The sequence below is a fragment of the Doryrhamphus excisus genome, linkage group LG7 (genome assembly GCF_037039965.1).
Source record: "Doryrhamphus excisus strain RoL-2023G ecotype Guam linkage group LG7, RoL_Dexc_Guam_v1.1, whole genome shotgun sequence".
NCBI lineage: Eukaryota > Metazoa > Chordata > Actinopteri > Syngnathiformes > Syngnathidae > Doryrhamphus > Doryrhamphus excisus.
The window spans coordinates 14,094,186-14,100,885 of record NC_136363.1 but is presented as its reverse complement, the minus strand read 5'-3'; the positions used below and the strand labels follow the sequence as shown (position 1 = coordinate 14,100,885).

At 56.6% G+C, this 6,700-nt stretch overlaps 1 pseudogene across 1 annotated transcript; it reads right to left on the bottom strand.

Annotated features, from left to right (window-relative positions):
- Positions 1–893: 893 nt before the first annotated feature.
- LOC131101892 (autotaxin-like) lies at positions 894–5,920 on the bottom strand (annotated as a pseudogene). The gene is made up of 23 exons (XR_013627738.1): positions 5,808–5,920; positions 5,456–5,561; positions 5,230–5,379; positions 5,036–5,161; positions 4,913–4,973; positions 4,738–4,835; positions 4,594–4,673; positions 4,374–4,493; positions 4,111–4,297; positions 3,983–4,055; positions 3,803–3,911; positions 3,607–3,732; positions 3,506–3,537; positions 3,320–3,447; positions 3,182–3,260; positions 3,021–3,108; positions 2,789–2,955; positions 2,652–2,712; positions 2,440–2,582; positions 2,124–2,265; positions 1,972–2,049; positions 1,425–1,768; positions 894–1,357 (listed from the first exon to the last, which is right to left on the bottom strand). The product of XR_013627738.1 is annotated as an autotaxin-like (transcript).
- Between the last annotated feature and the right edge of the window lie 780 nt (positions 5,921–6,700).

Sequence of the window (6,700 nt, the reverse complement as noted above, 5' to 3'; positions counted from 1 at the left end):
AAACATCTCTGGATGTCCTTTTCCACTCATCTGGGGCCACCAAATTGCTTGGCCATTTGGGCTCGTACCTTGGTAGCCCCCGTGCCGCTTTTTCATACCTCTGTGGCATCAGAACCGGTCTTCTTTCAAAGTTGCGTGAATTCTGCAGCTGTGGCCGTTTGGGTTTGTACGTCTGTGGCATGAGAGCAGCCACCATCTGGATCCCGCCGCTGGAAACTATGGTAGCTTCTGGTCGGTGTTGAGAGGAGGCTTTGGTGTCGACCGTGTCGGGTCGGCCTTGACGCTGCCGCTGAAGAATCCACGTTGGCTTGGGCGGCATCTGCCGATCAGGTCTGTAAAAGGGAACACTTCCTGCTGGAGCATAGCCATCTGTCCATCCACCAAAGGACCGACGAGGACCTCCGGTGTTTAGTACGGGTTTCAGGTTGTGTGGAACACCTGCAGGGTACTTTGGACCATAGTGAGCAGCAGAAGGTCCAGACAGCACAGAACCTCGGAGGCCAGCAAGAGGTCCATTAGCGTTGCGGTTCTGAGAAGCTGCATGGGTCACATTACACATCAAGTACAATCAGAACCGAAAGTATTGCTCCTCACCTTTGACGTGTTGTGCCAGGACCAGCAGGACCAGCAGGACCAGCAGCCTGAGGGCAGGAGTGGTCACTATGGATCTAAAGTCATTAAGGTGCACAACATGTTACCTCAAACTTGAAGACGTTTGAACGCACCACCCACGTCTCGTCCACATCGTCACAGCAGCTGCTGTCTGCTTGCTGCTGGCTTTTAAGATGAGCAGCGGATTGGACACAGGTGTGCAGCAGCAGCAGCAGGCGTTCGCTTTCACATTTAGCCTCGTCATAAGGACCGCTCAGACAAGTGGTTCAATAATAAAGACATTTTCTGGATATGAATATCATTTTTATTTTGAGCGTTAAATAAAACATGGCAGTCAGTGATGTTAAAACTAGGAGCAATGGCGCCCTCCAATGGCTGAAACGGAACATTACACTCAAGTGAACAGTTCATCGAGTTCCAACATGGAATTGCATTGTGTACTAAGATCAACACGTGTGTGTATGTGCGTCTCCAACATGTCACCTTTAATCTGGCCACGCCCACTAAGGTGAGAGTGCTGTTGCTGTGCTTGCGGTCATGGGTGAACAAAAACAGACGGCGGGGTTGCGGTGGTCTAGTCGTCACTCTCGAAGGTGTGCATGTAGGTTTTGAGGCTCAGGGTGCTGCTGTAGGTCTGGTTGGTGGAACGATACAAGTCCAGACCCGTCAGGATTTCCACGTCTCGGACTCGGGCCGTATGAAGCTTGAGGAGGTCCTCCACCCACTGTTGCTCGTCGTCTTGGTTCTGCACACATTGTCCACCTGTTAGCCACGCCCCCTCAGGATAACCACGGCTGTCGGAACAGACTCACGTTGCACGTCTCGCTGTTGTCAGCTCGGTGAGGGATCAGGAAGGAAAAGACGCTCAGCTCTCCGTCACACTCGTCCAGTGTCTTGTTGGGCTGGCGGCAGCTCGTCACCACGGTGAAGAAATGGGTGGGCATGGGTCGCGCGCCGGGAGACCATCTGCACGCGTCACTCACGTTAGACACGGCATCACTCCGTGACGTGACGCAGACTCACACTCTTATGTCCTCAAGGGCGTCACGGTGGCCATTGTAGTCGTAGTCGAACACAGGCCCGGCGAGGACGTTGATGCCGCCGTTCTCTTGGGAGTAGCGTCTCAGCAGCGCCCCCTGCAGGTAACGCCACACTCCTGCAGGCACCCAGACAACACCATGTGACCACCGTACAGTGAGGGAAGACATTACGTGATCAAATGAAAGCGTGGCGTCACACTGTGAAAGCACACAGAGAGCGTCCCAGGACAGCCACGTCTTTGTCCCGCCCAGCGGAGACGAGTGCTTGGCGCCGACATCACGGCGCGTGAGTGCCGGACAAAGGCAGCATGTGACTCACTGGTGAAGGCGGGGAACATGGGCACGGTGTTGGTAATGAGCGACGCCTCGTATTTGGACTCGGGAGATGAAGCCAACTCTGCCACACAAAGAACACATGCTGACCTCAACCTTTGACCTTTGACTGTTGACCTTTGACTCTTCGCCGCTTACCAGGCGGGAAGAGGAAGCCGTAGGTGAGGAGACGGTTCTGCTGGTAGGCAGTGCAGCTCGGACTGTGATCCGCTGACACGCGTGGGTCCATCCGGACACAGGGGCTGCCGGTAGAACCGCCTGGAAGAGGAGTCACGTCCTCCTGGCGAAGACAACACATTTGGCAGCCAAGCCACACCCACTTTCCCTCCCTCATCACCATCCAACCACAGCAGGAAAGGAAAGTGACGGCGCCTTTTATGTTGATGTCGCCATAGAAGATTACCGCACACAGGGGGCGGGCCATGTGGAGTTCGGAAGTTTGCGGGGGAGGTACCTGCAGCGGCGGCAGCGTGAAGGACGTCCACAGCGGCATAGCGAGCTGGCGGCTGTAGGCGCTGATGAAGTCTGTGTGATGAAGCAAACCGTAGTGGGCATCGAACATGACGGCGGGGCGGCCAAAGGGCAGCAGCGTGCTGTCTGCGGGGACAAAGAGCACATTTGTGACCTCATGGCCACCTGACGCCAGCACGTGGGCGGCGGCCATACTGTAGTCGTAGATGTTGTCCTGAGAGGGGCTGAAGGTGGCCGTCACCTCGTCGACTTTGTTCTGAGACACGATAAGAAAATCATTCTCACACACGACCAACTTCTTCATCGTGGGCGGAGTCAAACCCTCTGTTGACCTCGTCGTCGCAGCTGCAGCCGAGGTCAGAGGTCGCCACCACCTCTGTGTCCAGCGACGGCGGCGTCACCTCATCTGGCATGACGGGCTCAAACGGCGGTTCTTTCAACATGTCGTTCAGGCTCCCATGCGTCCCGTTGTTTGGTGCCGGCTTCAGGCCCAGCAGGTCTGTGGCAGGATGAGGGGGCGGAGTCAGGTCGCATGTGCGCGTGCGTGCTGACCGTTGGACTCACCACACATGACGTTGTAAAGCTCGATGTTGTCAAACTCCGCCACTTGAGTCTGGAAGCGGAAACTGGGCCCGTGTCCCATGAAGATGGTCTGCAGAAACAGGAAGTGGAGCAATGGCACGTGTCATGTGACACGATGGCATGCGTAGCAGTGTAGGAGGTACCCTCATGCTGGTGATCTTGTTGTCAAAGCCGTGGTCGCCATAGAAACCGCACCGAGTCCGGATCTTTTCTGGCATTTTCCTGCAGGCACCGCCGGCGTGTTAGTGGCGCCCAGCGACAACGCTTGTACGTGGCGTTACCTGGCGATGTGCCACTTCCTCTCCATCAGCAGGTGCACGTCCTCGATGCGGCGGTTGTTGGCGTAGTGGAGCCTCTTGGGCAGGTGCTGCTTGAGGTACGGCTTGAAGTGCTGCGTGGCCATCTTGCACTGCAACAAACCACAGTCAGCCGCCGCCACGCACCGTCGGGAGGCGGTCCTTACTCACCGTCAGGTTGGCGACCACCTCCTGGGGGTCATCTGCAAGCGAGACACAAGTGGTGAGAAACAGACAGTGCTGGGGGCGGGGCCTACAACACACAGACTCACATAAGCCTGACTTGGGCTCACGGGGTCGAATCCTGCCCAGCGATCCCGGAATGAGCGAGATGTCATCGATGTTGAGCGGGTAGCTGCTCAGGAACTCCGTGCGGTCGCAGTGGGCCTCCTCCATGCCTGCGAGACCTTCATCATCATCACCCTCACCGCACCCTACAAGGCTTTGATACCTGCCGCCTCCCCCCACCGTGGTCTCCAACGATGATGACGTTGACACAGCGATGAAGATTCATCTGCTTCAAGCCGTTCATCAGCTGACCGATGATGTTGTCGATCTCCCTCAGGGGGTTGTCCAGCTGCGTACACGCACACACGGGGGCTGGCATCAGGCCCTCGCCCCGAGCGCTCTGCTCATGGCGTCGCTTACCTCACTGCTCAGCGGGCCCAGGCGGTGTCCGAAGGTGTCGGGCTGTTCCGAGTGCACGGCGTAAACGTACGGCCTGGACACAGCGTGCACGTCAAGCACACATCAGCAAATGACAAGCGTGCGCGCACCTGTGGTGGTCGGGCAGATGCAGCCAGTGCAGGATGGTCAGGATGCGGCGCTCTAGCGGGATGACCCTGGAAACAAGGTGAGGACGTCACTGCTGCCGGCCTGGTCGTCATGGTAACCAGCCATCACCTACCAGGGCCAGAAGAAGGTTCCGGCCTTTACGCCTTGCTCCTCGGCCGTGATCCAAATCTGCCGGCGACATGGCAATGTGACACAAACAGGAAGCGAGGTTGCAGGGGCCAGTCGCCCCTTTGCAGACACTCACCGGTTGCCCCCCCCACCAGCGGTGGTTGAGCTTCTCACGGGAACGCAGGCTGAAGGTGGCGTTGAAGACTGGGTCATGCATGGTGTTCCCCACAATCCCATGGGATTCCGGGTAGAGGCCCTGCGGGCAGAGTGGACAGATGGGAGCTGAGTGGGTCTCACCCCCCCAGCACTGTTGACACAGTCTACACATTAACAGGTCACATGATGCCCTCACTCACCGTGGCCAGCGTGTACAAGTTAGGAAAGGTCTTGGTCGGGTACACGGGACGCATGTACGGTGCTGACGTCCCGCAAGACCCTGACAGGAAACACATGTTAGCGGAAGTGGGTAGAGTCTATGAAAAGGCGGGATGCCAACCTACTGAGTTTTTGGATGTTGGGGATGATGGACACACCCTTCTTCAGGTAGGACGCCCTGAAGCCATCCACAGACAGCATGATGAGGGGGGGCCGGACGAAGCTGCGAGGGCAACGAGTCACGCTGCTCATTTGCATATCGGACACCACTTCCTGTTTGAACAACATAGAGCTACTCACCCGGCGGGACACTCGGCGCCACCAATGTGCTCGCAATCTCCTTGGACCCACGACGTCTCGCCTCCAAAAGACAGAACAAGTTAGCCCAAGGGCGCCACCGCCAGGTGGGGGAGGGGCGTGTACCTTTGCAAGCTGACTTGTAGTTGGAGCAGCAGTCTCCTCGCTCCAGGCAGTCATCCGAGCAATGGCACGCATGCTCCTCCTTCCTCGACTCGCCACAACGCTCCTGACGGCACTCGAAACCTCCCGCTGCTCACAGCACATGCCACTAAGCTAAGCTAAGCTAAGCTAAACTAAGCTAAGCTAATGGGACTGACCTGTTTTCAGACAGTGGTGGTCAAAGTCAGAGCAGCAGCTGTAGTACGTTTTACACAAGTTATCACACCGACATCCTGGTGGCTCCGCCTCCTCCAGCTCGAAGCACCGCCCCTTGCACGACCCCGCCGAGCTGACCCACTCTGACACCACTGGAGGGACACCAAACGACCGTGTGAGCAGCACCCTGGCTGAAGACGCATGATGGCAGCACAAGGGTGTTCTCACCTTTGGTGTGGGGGGGCGGGGCATCGCCGCCCTCCGCGGGTCGGCTGGCCTGGAAGACGTACGCCCTGATGACGTCACAGCGCCACAAGCCCGACGCCAGCAGCACCTGCGCACATCACATCAAACACACTGTTGGATGTCACGGTGACGTCACAGCAAAATGGGGACGCGCGTGAACGGAGGGGTCAGAAATGTCCATCTTCGTCTTTTCAATACGGCAACAAACACCATCATCATCAGCAGCAGCAGCAGCACGTCATCAGATGTCTCGCGCTCCACGAACACGCGCGTGCTAGTGATTCGTGAAGTCCGCTCGCGGGTCGACTGCTCGTGAGAAGAAGAAGTTACGTACCCAGAACGTGAGCAGCATGTTCCTCACAAACACGCAACACAACAAACACAAAGTGGAACAACTTTGTCCAACGTCCACGAGCAGATCCTATGTGCGCATGCGCAAATCGATGCATACTCTTGCTCTCTCTCTCCCGCCCCCGCCAAGCACCCCCCCCCATTTGTGTCATTGTTTGTTTTGTCCTGGCCAATGAGCATGAAGTCACGCTCAGGGGGTCTGGGTGGTAAGGGGGGATGGAGGGGGGCCACTCTCACAATTCACCTGAGAAATGACCTCTGACCTCTGCAGTGTGTGATGTCAACACATCTAAGCTGACAACATCCTGCCGGAACCCTCCGCTCTTTCTCCAACATCATCCGCCTCGGCATGGACCACACACACACACGCACACACACACACACACACACACACACACGCATATGCACACACGCCCCTGGCACAGATTAGCGTCTAAGCCATCTCAGGATCTGATTGGCCAGGTTGGCGGCCATCACCTGAGGCTAGGCTTAGTGCCGTCATCCCAGCAGGAAGTTGGGGCGCCACCACGGCCGCCTTTTCACATCTTTGTTTTGTCTGCTGCCGAGATGTGAGCACACAGCAGGAAGGCACGCTTTGGTGGCCTCGTTCGTACCAGCAAGCGCCATCATGCACAGGAATGGGGGGGGGGGTAGCAGAGTCAAGGCGGTTAGCCTTGCCGTTAGCATCCATCTTCTCCCAAAAAACATAGTATCCGTGAGTAAAAATAAAGGCAAGTACCACCTAGAAATGTAGTAAAATACAAGGAGTACTGGATTACAAGGATTAGATCACATGTTGCCAACATGCTAATAAACACGCTAACATGCTAATCACCCACACACTGCTGACAATTACGAGAATGAAACACTTATTTG